This window comes from Dromiciops gliroides, chromosome X, assembly GCF_019393635.1.
Source record: "Dromiciops gliroides isolate mDroGli1 chromosome X, mDroGli1.pri, whole genome shotgun sequence".
NCBI classification, from domain to species: Eukaryota; Metazoa; Chordata; class Mammalia; order Microbiotheria; family Microbiotheriidae; genus Dromiciops; species Dromiciops gliroides.
The window spans coordinates 12,890,920-12,912,598 of NC_057867.1; the positions used below are offsets into that span (position 1 = coordinate 12,890,920).

General features: G+C 37.7%; 1 pseudogene; it reads left to right on the top strand.

Annotated features, from left to right (window-relative positions):
- Positions 1-16,655, top strand: part of LOC122733871 — a 72,489-nt pseudogene extending 55,834 nt beyond the window's left edge.
- Positions 16,656-21,679: the final 5,024 nt, after the last annotated feature.

Genomic DNA, 21,679 nt, shown 5'->3' on the forward strand with positions numbered 1-21,679 from the left:
GCACCAGCCCTGGAGTCAGGATGACCTGAGTTCAAATCCGGCATCAAACACATAACACTTCCTAGCTGTGCAGCCTTGGGCAATTCACTTAACCCTCACTGCCCCACCAAAAAAAAAAAAGTATCATAGACAGTTAATTTGATTAAAATCAAATGTCATAAAATCTAAATACTTAAAAGGCTATGTGAGTTACAGAGAGAAATAAACAATGAAACTATAATATTAGAGTGCCTTAATGTATCCCTTTCAGGGCTAAACAAATCCTATGTAAAAAATAAACATAAAAGAAATTAAGGAACCAAATAGAATTTTATAAAAGCTAGATTATATATTAGTGTGTATACACACATATATGTCTGCATATGTATATGTGCATATAAAATATGTGACATATATGTTTATATGAATACATGTGCCTTTCTATTCCCATTCACTAAGTTTGTGTATATTTCTCAGCTATATACATCACCTTTAGAGAAACTGAGCATATATTAGGATATAAAAACATCACAAACAAATGAAAAAGATCAGAGATACTCGATGCATTTAACACAATGCAATAAAAATATATTCAATAAAAAGCTATGAAAAAATTATTAAAATGAATGGGAAGGGGGCAGCTAGGTGGTGAAGTGGATAGAGCACTGGCCCTGGATTAAGAAGGACCTGAGTTCAAATCCTGCCTCAGACACTTAACACTTACTAGCTGTGTGACCCTGGGCAAGTCACTTAACCCCAATTACCTCACCAAAAAAAAAAAAATGAATGGGAAGCCGAATAATTTAATTCTAAAGAACTAATAGGTCAAAGAATAAATGATAGAAACCATTGATAATTTCATTAAAGAGAATTACAACAATGAGCCAACATACCAAAATTTATAGATATAACCATAATAGTCCTTAGGGGAAAATTTATGTCTCTAAAATTTTTATCAATAGAAGAGAAAAAAACACATATAAACAAGTTTGACATGTGACTAAAATAAAAGCTCTAGAAGACCAATGATTTTTTTTTTTTGGTGGGGCAATGAGGTTTAAGTGACTTGCCCAGGGTCACACAGGTAGTAAGTGTCAAGTGTCTGAGGCTGGATTTGAACTCAGGTCCTCCTGAATCCAAGGCTGGTGCCTTATCCACTGAGCCACCTAGCTGCCCCAGACCAATGAATTTTTAAAACTAATTAAACCCTAAAATTGAAAACCTGAAAATCAAAAGAAAAAATTAACACACTTGAACATAAAAAATCCTTGACTTGAAGTTAGATTTTCCCCACCCCTTAAATATGTCATTTAACTGCAATAGTAATTAGTATAATAAACTACAAATGGTGATTTACTTAATTTTTTTTTTTTGGTGGGGCAATGAAGGTTAAGTGACTTGCCCAGGGTCACACAGCTAGTAAGTGTCAAGTGTCTGAGACCGGATTTGAACTCAGGTCCTCCTGAATCCAAGGCCAGTGCTCTATCACTGCGCCACCTAGTTGGCCCTATTGATTTACTTGATCTTAAGTGTTCTCTAGTCTCTTGGAAATTAATAATATATAACAGAACATAGATGTTGTGTAACTTGTTAATGTAATATAAATATTCTTTAGTGGCTTGAGCCAATACAGTACTTGTAAACTTGACTCTTGACCATTGTCCCTCTCCATTGTGGTTACATGTTCAACCAAGGGTCATGTATCAGCTTTGTAGTGATGTCCCTTTACAAAAGGTGCATTGTGGTTAACCACAACACTAAAAATAGTGTCTACTAAGCTGAAGGAACCAATCAACATTGAGATTTATGACCTGTTGCTTTAGAAATATGTTTCAGGACTGTTTTCCCTCTTGTGATATGTTGGCTAGATGGTCTTTGTCACTAAAGATAATGTTCAAGTTTCAGTGTATCCTTTTTCGTACCATTTACAATTTTCTGGGGGTGCAATGGGATATTTAAAATGGGCTATATATCTTGTCAAATTCCTTTTATAGAATATATGGGGTATAAATACCATATCCTGGTACTGTTCAGGGTCTTTGGGTCTTAGACCTGAGTCCAGCTTTATTGTGAGACAGGTACCCTCTCTCAATAAACCTACTTTCTACTGCTTAGAGACTTCACTGTTTCTTTCCTTTGTCAGACTTAGAAATTTTCGTGACACTTAATTAACCTTAATAAATTAAGCTTTATAAATAAACATAGTTTCTTTTTAAAAAACAATAAAATAGACAATCCATTACCTAATTTCATTTTTTAAAGAGAAGGGAAAAGAAATTTTAAACATCAAAAATGGAAGAGAATTCACAACAAAGTAATAAAGGACATTATTAAAAACTTCTTTGCCCAACCAAGTCTATGCCAATACAACTGATAACCTAAATGAAATGGATGATTATTTACAAAAATCAAATGTACAGAATAACAGTAGAGAAGTTAAGTCACCCAATCAAGCCATAAATAAGCTCCCAAAGGGGAAAAATATCCAAACCCAGATATATTTACAAGGGTATTTTAACAAACCTTCAAACAACAATTAGGTTTAATATTATTATGCAGCATAGTAGAATGAGCATTAGGGCAGCTAGGTGGCACTACAGTAGATAGAGAGCAGGGCCTGCTGTCAGGAACACTGATCTTCCTGAATTCAAATCCAGCCACAGACACGTATCAGCTGTGTGACCCTGGGAAAGTCACTTCACCCTGTTTGCCTTAGTTCCTCATCTGTAAAATGAAATGGAGAAAGGAATGAATGGCAAACCACTCCAGTATCTTTGCTGAGAAAATTCATATGGGCATGACTGAAATGACTGAACAATAACAAGCACTTGGCCTAGAGTCAAGAAGACCTGAATTCAAATAGGGTCTCAGATACGTACTGACTAGGGGCAAATCTTAGTTTCCTCATCTGTAAAATGGAGATACTGATAGCACCTACCTCCCAGAGTTGTGAAGATCAAATGAAGTAATATTTATAAAATGCTTTGTAAACCTCAAAAGAACTATGGAAATGCTAGCTATTCTTTTTGTTTTGGTTTCGTTTTGGTTTTTTTGCTGGGCCATGAGGGTTAAGTGACTTGCCCAGGGTCACACAGCTAGTAAGTGTCAAGTGTCTGAGGTTGGATTTGAATTCAGGGCCTCCTGAATCCAAGGCCAGAGCTTTATCCACTGTGCCACCTTGCTGCCCCCTAGCTATTGTTATTGTTGTTATTATTTCATAAAACTTTTTGAAAAATAGGAAAAGGGATCTTGCCAAATTCATTTTATACAAATATTGTTTTACTACCTAAACCAGAGAAAGTAAAGTATAGATTAATATCAATAATGAATTTTAATGCAAATATTTTAAATGAAACATTAGCAAGAAGACTATATCAACATGTAACAAAGATTATATGCTATTAATTGGAATTCAGGATTGGTTCAATATTAGGAGTATTATCAATGTGAGACAACATTAATAATGAAAACAACAAAAATCATATTCTTATACAAATAAATGAAGAAAAAAAACTTTTGATGAGATACAACACCCATTCCTATTGAAAACACTAGAAAATATAGGAATAACTTTACCTTTCCTTAATATTTCAAACAGCATCTGTCTAAATTCAAGAGCTAGCATTATGTGTGATGGGAATAAATTAGAGGACTTTCCAATAAGATCAGGGGTCCATTATCACCACTGTTATTTGATACAGTGCTCAAAATAGTAGGAATAAAAAAGACAATAAAAAGAGATTTAGAGAATAAGCTTAAGCAAGGAAGGGAAAATATCACTTTTTGCAGATGTTATGATTGTTTACTCAGAGATCCCTAGAGAGTCAAATAATATTAATTGAAACTATAACTTCAGTAAAGGTGCAGGATATAAAATAAATCCAGACAAATCATCAGCACTTCTGTATATTACTAACAAAACTCAGCAGGAAAAGATAGAGATAGATACTATATAATTATAAAATACTTGAGAGTATACCTGCTAAGATACATATAAGAATTATGTTACTAGATTTTTTAAATATTCTTTCCAAGATAAAGACAGACATAAATAAATAAGTAGGGAAATAGTAATTGTGCATGGGTAGACTGAGCCCATATGTTGTTTGTCCTTCATTTGTGTAGAAGACCGATAACATCAGGAGTAATATGTAAACTTATGCCATGAAGTGAGGCAGAATTGCACAAGTCATCAGCTTCACTTTCTCTTCCTAAATCACTGAAGTCCAGTTCCAAGACAAAAGTCAAGACGACTGGCAGTGACCCTAGATGCAGTGGATGAATTTGGTATTTTCAATGTCTGACCAAGCTATGAGTGCTCCATAGCTCTTGCTTCAGCTACCTTCATGGCCATTGGAACAAATTGTTCTCATTTGCCCATTCCACCAGGGAAGTCTTCTTATACTTGAGGTAGACATCCCCCTAATTTACCAACAGGTTTGAGGCCTGTGAGTTACCTTCAACTTGGTTTAGCCCAACTGCCAAGACAGTTTACCAGGGTGTGGACACTACATGCTACAGCTTCTTGGAGTCACATGTGAAAGTTGGGTGAATTGGATGGACCGCAAAGGTAGAAGATGAGCAGTCCTGAAAAGGATTCAGCAAGTCCTTACACCAGAAGTGCTAGTCCTCACTGAACACTCCATATACCCCATATAAAACTGAGTTCACATAATAAAAATGACAATATTATTTAAATTAATTTACTTATTCACTGAATTATGCATTCATACCAATTAAACTACCAATATATTCATAGAGCTAGGAAAAATAATCATGGAATTTATCTAGAGGAACAAGAATTGGGAAAAAAAGTGGGAGGGAATAAGGGGAGGAGGCTAACTATACTTACAGCAGTAATCATCAAAACTTTCTTTTTATTAGTTAATAAATAGAAAGGTTTATCAATCAAACAGATTAGATTTACGAAATTCAGAATCAAATAAACAGTAGCCTTGATTTTGGTAAACCTAAAAACCTAGCAAATAACTCATTATTTTACCAAAAACTGCTGGAAAAACTTAAAAAGCAAACTGGCAGAGTCTAAGTACAGACTAATATTTCAAAATGTGTACCAAGTTAAGCTCTAAATAGATACATGACTTAGATATAAAGTTCAATGTTCACTCATTTTTCAGTCATGTCCAACTCTTTGTGATACCATTTGGGGTTTTCTTGGCAAAGATACTAGAGTGGTTTGCCATTTTCTTCTCTGGCTCATTTTACAGATACAAACTGAAACAAGGAGCAGCTAGGTGTCATAGTGGATAGAGCACCGGCCCTGGAGTCAGGAGTACCTGAGTTCAAATCTGGCCTCAGACACTTAACACTTACTAGCTGTGTGACCCTGGGCAAGTCATTTAACCCCAATTGCCTCACTAAAAAAAACAAAAACAAAAACAAAACAAAACAAAACTGAAACAAACAAACCTAAGTGACTTGCCCAGGGTCACCCAGCTAGTAGATATCCAAGGCTGGATTTGAACTCAGGAAGATGAGTCTTCCTGACTCCAGACACTTTGCTTGATTCACTGAAGCACCACCTAGCTTCCATAGACATTAAAAGTTATATCCTTGGGGCAGCTAGGTGGTGCAGTGGATAAAGCACTGGCCCCGGATTCAGGAGTACCTGAGTTCAAATCCAGCCTCGGACACTTGACACTAGCTGTGTGACCCTGGGCAAGTCACTTAACCCCCATTGCCCTGCAAAAAAAAAAAAAAAGTTGTATCCTTAACAAATTAGAGGAGAAAGGGAAAAATTACCTTTCATACAGTGAAATAGCTTGAAATCATATAATTTTGTTGACCATCCTGGGCAACAATAATTCATATCCTTCTCTAAGTTCTGCATTACAGTCCTTCCTGGTTGCACAGAGACCTTCTAGGCATTCTCTCAGCATTCCATGGTTGCCAGTATCACACATGAGCTGCCTTGTTCATTCATTGATCAACCTATTTCTTCCTTCTCATTATTTTCATACATTTCTCTTTTTTATGTCATCTCTCCTGCATAAATTCCTGATGTGGAAGTATTTCATCCTATTCCCTGCTTCTGGCTACCTATCCATTACCCTCTGAGTGATCTTCAACTTCCTTTCTTTAGAAATGGTATAATCTCATACAACATTTCTAGATAGTTATTTTTAGAAGATAGGTTTTTGTTTCAATGATAAACTTGGGATGCCATTAAAGCATTGTGCATGTCCTTTCTGAGGCAGTCCAACTCTCTCTTTCCTTTATTGATTTCTAGGCTCAATGATTGTCTCACAGATTAAACTAGTAGATGAGCTTCATAAGTTGTCCATCCAATTGTGTACCATAGGGTTTGGAATTTTTATCCACTTGCATTTTCTTGGGTAGATTAGTTACACCAAACATTTGTTGCTATTTTGCTCTTTCAAAAGAGGATTATGGACTTTATTTGGGAAGTTATGGATCACAATCTTGAGAGGATCAGAAATATTATTTGGGGTTTCTTGCAGGTCAGCACAATATCACTGACAAACAGATATGTATCTGAAGGGCCTTACCATTTTCCTTATGAATCTGAACTTTGGGCAATGAGAATAGAGCATATCAATTGAGTCTTTTTTTTTCCTTTAATTGATATTGTTTAATCAAAGGATTGTTGAATCCCATATCTGTTATATCTTTCAAGAAACCCTGTATGATTTTGACATACTGAAATGCCTTTGTTGGAAGAGAGATTTTGGGTTTTTTTGGTTTTTTGAGAGGCAATGAGGCTTAAATGACTTGCCCAGGGTCACACAGCTAGTAAATGTCAAGTGTCTAAGGCTGGATTTGAACTCAGGTCTTTCTGAATCCAGGGCCGGTGCTTTATCTGCTGCACCACCTCGCTGCCCCCTAAAGAGAGGTTTTAAAAGTAGAGATTTGCTCTACAAAATCAGATGCCATTTTGTAGTCAACAAATAATATATCCATTTTGAAAGCCTACAACCTCTAAACCAATTTTGTAATTGTAAAGATGTGACATTCCCATTAGTATTTTCATCAAGAATGCCCTCAGTAGGGGGCAGCTAGGTGGCACAGTAGATAAAGCACCAGCCCTGGATTCAGAAGGACCTGAGTTCAAATCTGGCCTCAGACACTTGACACTTACTAGCTGTGTGGCCCTAGGCCAGTCACTTAACCCTCATTTCCCTGCAAAAGAAAAAAAAACAATGCCGTCAATCAAAATTCTATATAGATGGTACCATAGGTAATGGTAATGAATTTGAATTCTTTATAGAACAACAAAACATGACCTGACATGGATTATGATTTTATTTCTGTGTACAGAGAATAATGATTTAGTTCAATGAAAGATTCTCACATTCTCCTAAGCATAAAACTCAGCATAACACAAAATTTCTAAATTTCTGTCCTTGGAACTGAACTCACTTGAAGGATGAATTCTCCCTTTAAGATACTGGCAAGTGTTATTTGCATTTGGCAGAAATAGATTTTAAGCTTTTCTTCAACACTGTCAATGACCATAGCTCTTTGCAAATTTTTTTTTCATTTAAAAATCATGTATCAACCATTGCTTGCCAAAAAAATATTTCAAGTTCATATTCAATTTCTTGTAGGAAGCAGTCCCAAACAAAAGCCATAAACCTGTGAGGTTACACTCCATTAAAGATGCAAATTACAGGTTCCACATCAAAACAATGGAGTTCTACTGGTCCATTTACAACATCACAGATTGTTAATCAGGCTGAAATGTCAGCCTGGGCTGCTTTGTTCTAGAGGATCAAGCAGAGGAGACTTGCTTTGGGAGAAAGTCAAGTTAGTCACAACTGGAGCTGGAAACAAATTAATTACACTTTCTATATACACCATAGTATAATTTGTCTTGATGTCTGTAGTCTCTGTAAATTTTGCGCTATATATCATTAGAATATTGAGATCTTTGGGAAATGTGAGCATCAATTCCTCTCAGTTCTTTTGTTTCTGTTTCTGGTTTTTTTTTCAGTGTAGCCACCTGAAAAATTGGAATGAAAATTACATACATTCTCCATTGTATCTCCAACAAATGTCACTTTCCAGTTATACTTTAGCAAGTAGATTTTGTTATATTTTGATGAATTTTTTTTTCTGGGACAGTGGGAGTTAAGTGACTTGCCCAGGGTTACACAGCTAGTAAGTGTCAAGTGTCTGAAGCCAGATTTGAACTTAGGTCGTCCTGAATCCAGGTCTGGTGCTCTATCCCCTGCTCTACCTAGCTGCCCCCTATTTTGATGATTTTACATGGTCCCATTACTAGAATTTCTGACAGAAGCTTTGGACCCCTGCAAGAGGAATGTGAATCGCTGTCTTGAACAACTGCTCTGGGGCTCTTATAACTGTCACTGCCTGCCTATGCCTAGCCATGTGACCTTCCTTTTGCTTTGGAATGGAGAAGGGCTTTCTCTCCCCCTGTGTTCATGTCTGTGTGTGTGCATGTACGGCATGTGTCTGGTCAGTATATTTTTTCAAAAATATCTTATGAAATGATATTATAAAATACATATACATGTGCATGTGCACATATGAAGTGGCATATGCATTATAAAATTATATATTAAAGTTTCTTGAGTTTGAAAACATATTGTACTTGAATAATTGACACCCCAGTAGAAGTTTGTATTACAGTAACTGATGCATTAAGTGTTTGTGGACTTGTCATGCCTCACTTGACTTAAGCCTCCACTCAGAAACTTGGAAAATCTCTCTGCTGGTTCCAATTTCTTACTTACAGGTCAGCAAGCATTTATTACATCCTTTCTATTTGCCAAGTTGGGGGTTAATGTTCAAATAACAGATAAATGAAGAAATATTATGTAGCCCTTATAATAGTGATCCAAGTCCCATGTTGTAATGGACGGGAGATACTGGGGCCTTGCCACATTTAGAAAGTGATAAGACACTGTCAAAACAACAGAGCACTATGCATTGAGCTTTGGAAGCTCCTTCTGATGGAGAACAGCAGTTTATACAAATTGTATAACTATATAATCACAATTTTCGGGTCTTAGTACATAGCAAGTAGAAGGTTTGGGAATCAAGAAGCCCTGAGTCAAGTTCCACCTCTTTTAACACATGCATACTACAAGATATTTAGTGGAAATGAATGAACAATTGGAAAAAAACACCTTTACAAATCCAGATGAGAAAGACATGGTTAGACAATAATCTGGGGTCTTAGTGAGCAGAAATGTCACTATAATAAGTAAGTTATTAGTGGGGGGGGGGGGTCGTGGGCCCTGGGCAAGTTAGGAAGGATAAACTTTAAAGAAGCTAACCTCTGTTGAGCCATGCTGTCTGGCCATGCCCTCCTTCTACTTTCCACAAGGCTGATTCTGTAGGCTCACCCCAGTATCAATCACTGAAGCACTTGTTCCATTCACAGAAATTTCTAGTTATGGTGCTAAATTAGAGCCCTTTGAGTTATTTGTAATCCTCTTTTTTCCTATCTTTGCTGGAATACTCTCCCAAATGTATCGTGGTAGAATTTTCTGCCCTTTCTTATCCTCCTTTTATAGACACCACTCACAACAAATTCTTCTTCAACTGGCTGGGAAGACCAAGAGAGCATGCTGGCTTAAGAATTTCCTAGTCTGGGGGCAGCTAGGTGGCTCAGTGGATGGAGCACCGGCCCTGGATTCAGGAGGCCCTGAGTTGATATCCGGCCTCAGACACTTGACACTATCTGTGTGACCCTGGGCAAGTCATTTAACCCGCATTGCCCTGAAAAAAAAAAGAATTTCCTAGGCTTAAGGCTTATCTCCTAATATTTCCAGGCTCCCAGGTTTGTAACATCTTTGAGACTCCTCTCTGTGCTCCAATATTCCTATTCAGCTATCACATTTTATGGATTGTACTGTTACATCTCTCCCTTTTTCTCAACCCATCCAGCCACCTCTTCTTGCGCCATCATCTCTTACATCAAGTCTCTCTCCCTTTTCCAATCTATCTGATTTTCCAAAGGAGGCCGTGGGATGCCATATATCTATCCAGCCAGGAGGGATGCACTAAGTACCTAAGAATGAAATTCTGAAGACAAACACAAAGAAAAGGAAAGAGGAATAGATTTCTAAAATACTGACAACTATCTCCCAACAGATATTTTTGACCAGATGCCCTTAGAAGATGGAAGAAACAAGAGAATTCATTTAAAAAGTGTGACAATCTTTTGTTCTTTGCTCTATACTTTACCTCCTATTCTGAATCCCAACAATCCATATGTTGTCTGTGCTAGCTCTCAAACCCAACATTGTTCTGTAATTTGCCGTACCATCACATGATCATGTCCACATCATTGAGATTACATTGTTTAGACTAGCTTCCTAGACGATACTCTTGTTGTCCCCCCTCCAATATTCAAAACTCAGTGGCAGGATCCCTATTTACCTCTAGGAGAAAACACAAATTCAGACTCTGGTATTTAAACTCTTCACAGCATACTAGGAAGGATCAGATAATTCCCAAACTCCTCTGACTCAATGAAATCCAGTGGCTATTGACTCCAGGATTACATATAAAATACTCTGTTTGGCATTCCAAGCCCTTTCTAACCTAGCCCCCTTCTGCCTTTCCAGTCTTCTTGCATCTTATGGCCCTACATGTTCTCTTCATTCCAACACCCCTGGCCACCTAGCTGTTCCACAAACACAACACCCCATCTCTTGCCTCTGGACAGTCCCCCATGCCTGGAATGCTCTCCCTCCACTCTGCCTAATGACCTGCCTGACATCCTTTAAAGTCCCAGCTAAAATCCAATCTTTTACTGGAAGCCTTCTCCAACCCCTTTTAGTTATAGTGCCTTCCGCCTGTTAATTATTTCCAATTATTTCTCCTGTACATACTTGTTTATACATATTTGTTTGCTTGTCACCCCCATTAGATTGGGAGCTCCTCGAGGGCAGGAACTGTCTTTCCCTTTTTGTATCCCCAGCCTGTTAGCCCAGTGCCTGATGCAGATTAATTGATTACAAAAAGCCTACCCTTTTCAAAGTCATCACATTATTTCCCTTCACGCATCTCACAAATAAAAACTAGCCTTCCTTGCTATTCCTCACACACGACATTCTATGTCTTTGTACTTAGGCAAGGCTCACCTCTGCCTCTGACAATCAATGAACTGCTTATCTCAAACCTCAGCAAGCCCTCCAGGTAGTCAGGGGACTCCCCCAGAAATTACCTTGTTAAATTGCTCAGTAATACTATCTGTGTATGGTCCACATGTCTCTCCTGTGATAGGTAGAACTCATGATAACAGGCACTATTTCATTTTTCTTTTATCTTGTTAAAATAATAGCTTCATTTGGCCATTATTTCTTTGTTATTCTTGTAGTTATGACTTGTCTTGGTCCTGCTTGCATATAAACTTTCCCCCATACTTCTCTGAATTCTTTATTTCTTACAATATAGTAATAATATTCAGTTGCAGTCAGTATACCACATGTGTTACCAATTCCTCCCATTACTCAGCATCTACTTCCAGTTCTTTGCTAAAAAGAGACTTTTATGAATATTTTGGTTACCTTTATTTGTTCTCTGATTTCCTGAAGGAGTCTACTAGCTCTAGAAATTCTGAGTCAGAGTCAAAACAGTTCAGGTATTTTTTTCACTTAATTCCAAATTTTATTCCCAAATGGTTGGACCAGTTCACAATTCTCCCAACAATGTTAACACAAAATTGATGATTTCCATAGTTTGTCACCTTTGTTAATTTTGTGGGGTGGTGCTCACATCCTTTATAAATGAGATCATATTTGCAAAGCTTTAACCTATTCAAATGCTCAGCTTTAATTATGTATTATCTAATTTATAATTATCATAATTACATAGTATGTTATGTAATATATTTTACAATTAGATAATACATAATTATATGCAATTTAAAATTATATGTAATTATAAATAATAATTTGATATTAATAATAAATGCTAGCTTTTAGGAGCCTTTAGTACAATTTACTTAGTGCATTTTATTAGTATTAGTAATGCATTAGAAATTGTTTTCATCATTGTTCCTTCGACATATTTGCCTTTTGCCTTTTAAATTCTAGTACCTGAGGGATTTTAGTTATTCTGTCACCTTTTGAGTCAACTTTGGGGGCTCCATTATATTTCTCCCAAGGGAAGACAACTAGGAAGTACCAATACAGTTATTCCGCTTCCGTTTATCCTATTTGGGCAGACTTCCCGAAAAGCTAATTGAGGGAGAACTGCAGCTGAGTTCAAGGCTGTTTCTGAGCTTGCCTTACTACTTGAGGAAGTCAAGAGAATCCATTCTTCACCCAACCTCAGTGCCTCCTCCTACCCAATCTTGCAGGTGAAGGTTATGTTCTCCAGTAATAGTTTCCTATGTATCCACACTCAGTTCTGTCAGGATAATAATTGTATCCCTGTCCTTTCTTACATCTCCTGTTGCTGATTTTTTTAATAATACAATTTTTATTTAAAGTTTTGAGTTCCAAATTCTATCCCCCCTTCCCTCCCTGCCTTCCCCCTTCCTTAGGTGGTAAGAAATTGGATATAGGTTTTACATGTGCAATTGTATTACCATATTAGTCATTTTGTAGAAGAAAATGAATAAAAATGAAAGAAAGTGAAAAATAGCATGCTTCAGTCTGTGTTCAATCAATATCAATTCTTTCTTTGGAGGTGGATAGTATGCTTCATCATTAGTCCTTTGGGATTGTCCTGGATCATTGCATTGCTGAGAGTAGTTAAGTCATTCACAGTTCTTCATTAAACAATATTGCTGTCTCTGTGTACAACATTGTCCTGGTTCTACTAACTTCACTATGCAGCAGTTCATACAAGTCTTTCCAGGCCTTTCTGAAATCATCCTACTTTTCATTTTTTATAACACAATAATATTCCACCACCATCATATACCACAGCTTGTTTAGCTATTCCCCAATTGATAAGATTTTGATTTCCAATTCTTAGCCACCAAAAAAAAAAAAAAGAGCTGCAATAAATATTTTTGTACAAATAGTTCTTTTTCTCTTTTGGGGGATGTCTTTGGGATATAAACCTATATTGTTGTATCAAAGGGTATGCACAATTTTATAGCATAAAATTTTGGGGCATAGTTCCAAATTGCTCTCCAGAAGGGTTGGATCCATTCACAACTCCACCAATGGTGGATTGGTGTGCCACTTTTTCCGTATCCCCTCCAAGTTCCAATCTATTCCTTTTGTGTTGTTTGCCACTCTGATAGGTGTGAGGTAATACCTCAGAGTTGTTTTAATTTGCATTTCTCTAATCAGTAGTGATCTAGAGCATTTTTTCATATGACTATAGATAACTTTGATTTCTTTGTCTGAAAACTGTGTCCATATCCTTTGACCGTTTATCAATTGGCCAATGATCTGTATTTCTATAAATTTGACTGAGTTCTCCATATATTTGAGAAATGAGACCTTTATCAGAAGTACTGATTTAAAAAAAAATCTTTCTTTTCACCTGCTTTGAACTCACAGGAGTAAAGGAACTATTGGCCTGTAGGCAATTGCTAGAAAGAGTGAAAATACTTGAGGAAGGATGGTGACAGAGCTTTAACATTCTGGAAAATTCAGCTTCAATTGATCTTACATATTAGAGATATACCTCTGGAGGTGACACTGATTCAAAGACCTAAAATGGCAAGATTAGTTCATGCTTAGAGATTAAAAACAATGCATCTCAAATGGTCATTATTCCAATTAAAGACCATGACAAGGACTCCTATACATCCTTGAAGTTGGTAGTGGCAACAGAAGAAGTAAATCCTATGTGAATCTAGTGGGATCCTCCTCTAAAATGTTAGCCTTGATTGGAAAATTCTAGCCCATGATATTATTAGCTCTTCTAGGCACGGTGACTGAGCCTGCAGCAGCTGGTGGCAGTGAAATATAGGAGAGCACAACCTTTGTGCTAGAGAAGATCCTCTGACATCACATGATCAAGATGTGCTTTGTAGCGCACAATGTATATATTACATATGTTTACATGTATTAAATGCCATATATACATATACACACATATACATGTATACACATATCTATCTATCCATATATCTGTCATCTATCTATCTAGTTGTCTGTCCTTTAGTTGTTTAGATCAGGGCTTTTTAAACTTATTCCACTTGCTGAGAAATTTTTACACAACCCTGTGTATACTGATACATGAAATAGGTATACATAACTTTTACTGTTGCCAAATATTTCACAACCCCCACACTCAATTACATGATCCCATATGGGGTCGTGAACCAAAGTTTAAGAAGCAATGGGAATTTGAAGCCCCTAGTAAATAATCTTACTAAGCTACAGAACTTTAGAATTTGAGAATAAACTCACTCTACTAGAGTAGATTCTTGGTAGAGAACTCAGCAGGGAACTTCTACTAGAACAAAACAAAACTGAGGGCCAATCAGGTAGGGTGTCGCATATGAAGAGAAAGTCAGATTTTTTTTTAGTGATATATATTTGATCCCTCCTACCTTGTCATCTTTTTCCCATTGGAGTCCATCTTCCACTTAATGTCCAGTCCCCACCCCCCGTCCCCATTCAATAAACTCCAGTGGTGTCCCTTTCATCTCTAGGATCATTAAATATAAATTCTTTTCAATTCAAAGTCCTCTGTAACCTTCATACCTCCCATACTTTCCATTCTTATAATTTACCCGATGATCCACATGACATTCTTGTTTTTGTACAAGATACTCCATCATACTGCCTCTGGGCATTTTTGCTGGTTGTTCTCCATGCCTGGACTCCTCTCTCCACTCTGTCCTCTGGCTTCTTCTGTAGCTTTCTTCAAGCCTCAGTTAAAATTCTCATTTCTAAAAGAAGTATTTCTGACCCCCACCTTAATTCTAGTGCTATTGTTCTATAGATGAGCTCCACAACTCATCCATCTTGTATGTATCTTTTATTTATACATATCTGTTGTCTCTCCATTGATGATTGTCTTGTGCCTTTTTTGTACCTTCAGTGTATTAACAGCAATAATATATGGATACTTAAGCATGGGTAACAGCATAATATGGGTACTTAAGTTTCTTGAAAGACTGAGGCAAGCTGGCTAAACCCAGTACTAAAAGTCTATAAGAAAGTGAGAAACCTTTATTTCTTTAAGAGTTTTTCTTGGAGGACAGAGGCAAGATGGAGGAGGAAAGGCAGTGATTTGCCTGAGCTCTCCCCCAAATGCCTCCAAATACCTTCAAATAATGCCACAAGACAATTCCTGGAGCAGCAGAACCCACAAAAGGACAAGGTGAAATCATTTTCCAGCCAAAGATGGCTTAGAAGGTTGACAGGAAAGGCCTGTTATACCTAGTTGAGAGTGGAGCCCAGACCCCTACAGGCCACACCAGCAAAGATTCAGCCCCAGGTAGACCGCCCCCAGAGAAACAGGCCTTGGGAACCTTGGAATGAGCAACAGTGGTGACTGCTTCTGGAACTCAGCTCACGGACGGTTAGGGGGTCGAGTGGTTGGCCAAGGGGAGATTACAGGGGTCTCTGCTGGAACTGAGGCGGGATTCTGTTGTTTTGCCTGTGCTCAGATCCCAGAAGCAGTCTTGGATGGTGGCCCAGGCAGGAGAGGGGCACATGCACACCAGACCTCACAGCCACAGTGAAACAGGATTCTGTTCCAGGTTAAAGGGCAAGCAAGCCTGTGGTTGCTTGCAGACCAGAGCATAGGCCAGGGGAGTGCAGAACATGCCTCTCCTTAAATTGTACCACCTTGAACCCCATGAAGCAAAGTGGGCAATTCAGTGAAGACTGCAATCAATATTGGATACCACCACATCAGCTGGGCCCATGTCTACCAGAAGTGGGTAAGACCATTCAAGAGAAGATCAAGATGAACATTGTCAAACAGGAAGACCTCTTTATTGTCAGAAAGCTTTGGTGCACATGCCACAAGAAAAGCTTGGTTAAGTCAATCTGCCAAAAAAGCCTCTGAATGACTTGAAGCTGGATTACTTGGGTCTACCTTGTTCATTGGCCTACAGGATTGAAGGATGTGAAGTATCTTCTTCCACTGAATAACGAGGGGAATGTGATACACAAGCTTTTTGGATACATGGACAGACATGGAAGAGTTGGTGGATACAAGATTGATAAAAGCTATTGGAGTTTCCAACTCCAACCACCTCCAGAGTGAGAAGATCTTGACCAGGCCATGGCTGAGACATGAGCCAGAAGTGAACCATATTGGGTGCCATACATATCTCATAGGAAAAGTTGATCAAATTTTGCCAGTTCCAAAGGAATTGATTGTAGCAACAGCCTACAATCTTCTTGGTTTTCCAGATTGGCCAGGGGCCAAACCAGAGGACCTTTCTCTCTTTAATGACTTCAGGATCTAAGATTGCAACAAAGCACTAAAAAACAACAGCACAGATTCTGATCAGGTTCCACATTCAGAGAAAAATGGTTGTGATATCCAAATCAGTCACCCCATCATGGATTGCTGAGAACTTTAAGGTGTTTGATTCTGAGTTGACTAACGAGATGTTAACTATACTTCAGCTTCTATCACCACTAGTCAGTGCCTTGGTAAGTGCTGCCTCTCACAAAGATTATCTCTTCCCTATTTTCAAATTCTGTGTGGCTGTTGTCCATTGTCCAGATGACAATCTCCTTATGCTTTCAACTGTGCCAACTCATCCTGATAAGAGTGTACTGTAAAAAAATTATTAACTACTTGGCTAATCTGAAAAATTATAACTGGCCCGTAAGTCCTGCTGGGTCACCATTCAGTGTAAAAAAAAATATTATTAACTGCTACCCAGTCTGTAAACTAGCTATCTGTAGACTATTAATTTAATATTGGAAGAGCCAGTTGGGAGGCTCCCCCTCCCCCACTGCCTCTCCCAGCCTGATAAGAAAAAGAATAGGGAGCTTCTTTTCAATATCACAAAACAGGATTTAGTGATAAGGAACAAACTTAGAAATAAAAGCAAGAAATACGACCTGTGAACTTGACCCCAACAGACTTACTCTCTCTTTTCACTTTCCCTCCTGCCATGGTTGCAGCCACGCCTCATTCAGACCAGTTTGCCTCCCTCTCTCTATAGGTCATTCCCCTCTTAGCTGAAAGCCACCCTCATTCAACTTGCTGGAAACCCCTTCTTCCTTTCTCATCATCAGCCTCTTTCCTTCTCAGCTCCCCTGCTTCACTCTTCCTCCCTTCTCCACTCCCCTGCACTTCTTCTCCTACCAATGGACCCACTCCCACCTCTGCTCTTCTTCACTACGTCCCCCTTCACTCTGTCTAACTTCCCCTTATATACAAAGACCTCTCTCATTGGGAACCTGGGGCCAAGCCCTGCCCCCACACCAAGCTAATTGGCTGGCGCCCCCAGGTCACACAGAGCCCCCCCCCCCCAGGGCTGGGAGAAGGAAGCCCAGCCTGAGGCCTCCTGTGCACATCCCCCCTGGGCAGAGGAACCTGGGGCAAGTTGAGCTGGGTGTGGGAGTGAGGCTTATGTGCCTGGGGCGGTTTTGGGGAGAGCATTTGCGCTGGGGGAGGGGCAGCCCATTCAGGGTGCTGAGGTTTTAGCAGTTTACAGTATTATTCTGCATTGCATTGGTCAACCCTTGCCTCTGCTGCCAAGAGCTGGATCTTCCACTGAATATCACCAGCAGATCTCACCGGAATTAAATAATGCCTGGTTTTCTCCACTCTCCTTCCTGCTGAGCTATAAGGAGTACAGAGGAACTACCTCTTCTCCAGATGGGCCCTGCAAATAAGAATTATTCCACCAGCAAATGGTTTTATTTCTTTTATGAACAAGTAGATTTCATCTGCTTGAAGTTATAAACCCCTAATTTCTTGCTTTAAATTAAAAAAAAAAAACCACCTTTCACTATAAAAAAAAGAGTTTTTCTTGAAAGAGATCCGGTTCTCAAAGAAAGAGGTGGTTGATGATGGGTCCTATTATTCTGGGTCATGCCTGAATGTCATTCAATGTCCCCTGACATATTTTTCCAGATAATACAGAATACTGAGAGATAGGAAGGTGATCCATATATGGAACTGATTAATGTCTAAACAGAGCCACAACTTGGACCCTTAAAAATAAGATTGTAACCCAAGGGTAATAATCTGTGGAGAATATAGGATGTGGGAAGGGGGGCAAGTACATCATGATGTTCCCCATTTTGCTTTAGTGAGCTACTGTGAGATCAACATTCTGGGATGAATTACAATAGGTAGTCTTCAAATAACATTGTATATGCCACCTATGTCTATCATTCCATTCCAAATGTTACACGGAATGAATATAGATATTTGGAATGTATCTCTTCCAAGACAAAAGAACTATAAACTTAACTGAATAACTACAAAATTTTGCTCTTCACAGAAATAAAGACAGATCTATATAATTGGAGCAATAATATTGCTCATGATTTGACTCTTCTGATATAAAATGTCAGTACAACTTAAATTAATTGATGTAATTATTTTTAAGAACAAGAAAGCAATACTATAACAAAATTCATGTGAAGGAACAGGTCAAGAATTTTTTATTTTTTCCCCAATTATATGTAAAGATAGTTTTCAACATACATTTTGGTAAGATAATTGAGTTCCAAATTTTTCTCCTTCCCTCTCCTTCCAACTTCTGAAGCCAGCAAGCAATCTGATATATGTTATAAAATACAATCATGTTGCACATATTTCCATATTAGTTATGCTGCAAAAGAAAAATTAGAACAAAACAGAAACCACAAGAAAGGAAAAAAGAAACAAAAAAGTGAAAGTAGTATGCTGGTTGTTCTCCATGCCTGGAATCCTCTCTCTACTCTGTCCCCTGGCTTCTTCTGTAGTTTTCTTCAAGTCTAAGTTAAAATCCTAATTTCTACAAGAAACATTTCTGGTTTCCCTTATTTCTAGTGCCATTGCTCTGTTGACGAGCTCTACCACAACTCATCCATCTTCTATGTACCTTTTATTTGTACATGGCTGTTGTCTCTCCCATGATGATTGTCTTGTGCCTTTCTTTGTATCCTCAGTGTATTTATAACAATAATATAGGTATAATTATAATAATGTTAATACATAATATAGGTATTTAAGTCTGCACTCAGACTCCATAGTTCTTCCTCTGGATGTGGATAGCATTTTCTATCATAAGCCTTTTGGAATTGACTTGGATCATTGAAGAGCTGTTTATCATAGTTGATCATCGCACAATGTGCAGTTACTGTTGTACAATATTCTCCTGGTTCTGCTCACTTCACTCAGAATTAGCTCATATAAATCTTTCCAGGTTTTTTTGAAATCCACCTGCTCACCATTTCTTATAACACAATAGTATTCCATTACATTTATATGCCACAACTTATTGACCAATTTATGGGCATCCCCTCGGTTTCCAATTCTTTGCCACCACAAAAAGGGCAGCTATAAATATTTTTGTATATATGGGTCCTTTTCCCTTTTTATGATCTCTTTGGGATTCACACTTATATTTCTGAGTAAAGAGTTTGAAAGCCCTTTGGGAATAGTTCCAAATTGTTTTCCAGAATGGTTGGATCAGTTCACAGCTCTACCAACAGTACATTAGTGTTCTGATTGTCCCACAAGATATCTTTTCCAACATTTATCATTTTCCTTTTTTTGTCCTATTAGCCAATCAAATAGTACATCAGAATTGTTTTAATATACATTCTCTAATCAATAGTGATTTAGAACATTTTTTCGTATGGCAAAAGATAGCTTTAATTTCTTCATCTGAAAACTGCATCTTCATATTTTACCATTTCTCAATTGGGAAATGACACACATATATATGTATGTATTCTTATAAATTTGATTTAGTTCTTTATATAATTGAGAAATGAGACTTTATCAGAAACACTGACTATAAAATTGTCTCAGTTTTCTGCTTCCCTTCTAATCTTGGTTGCATTTAATTTAATGTAATCAGACAATATCCATTTTGCATTTCATAATGTTCTCTGTGCCTTGTTTGGTCATAAATTCTTCCCCTTTCCGTAGAACTGACAAGTAAAATATTCCTTCCTCTCCTTCACTCTTTATGTCTAAATCATGTGCCCATTTTGACTTTATTTTGGCATACAATGTGAGATATTGTTGCTCTGTGTCTAGTTTCTGTGCCATCCTGTTTTCCAGTTTTCTGAGAAGTTATTATCAGATAGTGAATTCTCTATAAACTGGAATCTCTGGGCTTATTCAAACAGTAGCTTATTATAGTCATTTACTACTGTGTCTTGTGTACTTAACCTATTCCACTGATCTTAGCCAGTACTAAATAGTTTTGACGATTGACACTTTATAATGTAGTTTTAGATCTGATATGACTAGGCCACCTTCCTTTGCATTTTTTTACAAGTCAAGAATTTCACGAGAAATAATGAAAAAAAATGTAAAGCAAAGGTTCCTTTAGACCTATCTTCATAATCCTACAAAGACTGCTTTGGTTGACACATTAGGAAAAAGAGAATAGATTAAATACACAACATATAGAAGCAAATAATAAGTTTTTGAATGAGGGAGTGGCCCAATTCCCTCATAGAAACAATATCGCTCAAAAAAATGTTGAGAAAACTAGAAAATAATCTGGCAGAATTAGGCATAGACTGCAACATCTCACACCATTTAAAAAATTTCCAGGGGGCGGCTAGGTGGCACAGTGGATAGAGCACCGGCCCTGGAGTCAGGAGGACCTGAGTTCAAATCCAGCCTCAGACACTTAACACTTACTAGCTGTGTGACCCTGGGCAAGTCACTTAACCCCAATTGCCTCACTAAAAAAAAATTTCCAAATGGATTCATGACTTATTGGAATAATAAATGAATTAGAAGCGAAACAAAGTAAAATACTTTTCACAGTTCTGGGATTATAGCAAATCATATGATCCAGCAATATACAATACCAGTATAGTGATCAAAGTGATCAAAGAAAGGGGCAAAAGACATAAACAATTATCAACATATTTTATAGTCACAACATTGGACTCAAAAAGGGTTGGAAGATTGGCCAGTGACTTGCCCAGGGTCACACAGCTAGTAAGTGTCAAGTGTCTGAGGCCGGATTTGAACTCAGGTGTCCTCCTGAATCCAGGGCCAGTGCTTTATCCACTGCACCACCTAGCTGCCCCTAGTTCTAGAGTAAAAAAAAAAATTTAAAAGCAATAGGCAACTTAACTAAATGTTAAATGTCTGTCTGAATGATATCCAGGACAAGATCAAATACAAAGAAATCCCTGCATGACAACAAATTGATTTTTGAAAAATATAAATTAACAACATCTCTATACTATTTTTATTTATTTTGTTAAAATTTTTCTCAGTTACATTTGAATCTGTCTCTGTCCCCACTCAGTTTTCAGTGTTGGCATCTGTTTGTATTTTATGAGCAAATGCTCATGATCAGAATTTTCATCGACAATTATTAAGAATTTCATTGTTACTATTGTACTGTAAGAAACAATGAGCAGGAGGAGTTCAGAGAAACCTGGAGGGTCTTGCATGGGTTGATGATGAGTGAGATGAGCAGAACCAGAAGACCATTGTACACAGTATCATCAACATTGTGTGTTGACCTACTGTGATGGACTAGATTCTTCTCACCAATGCAATGGTACAGAAGAGTTCCAGGGAACTCATGATAGAAGAGGATCTCCAAATCCAAGAAAAAAAAAGAACTTTGGAGTATAGATGCTGAATGAACCATACTACT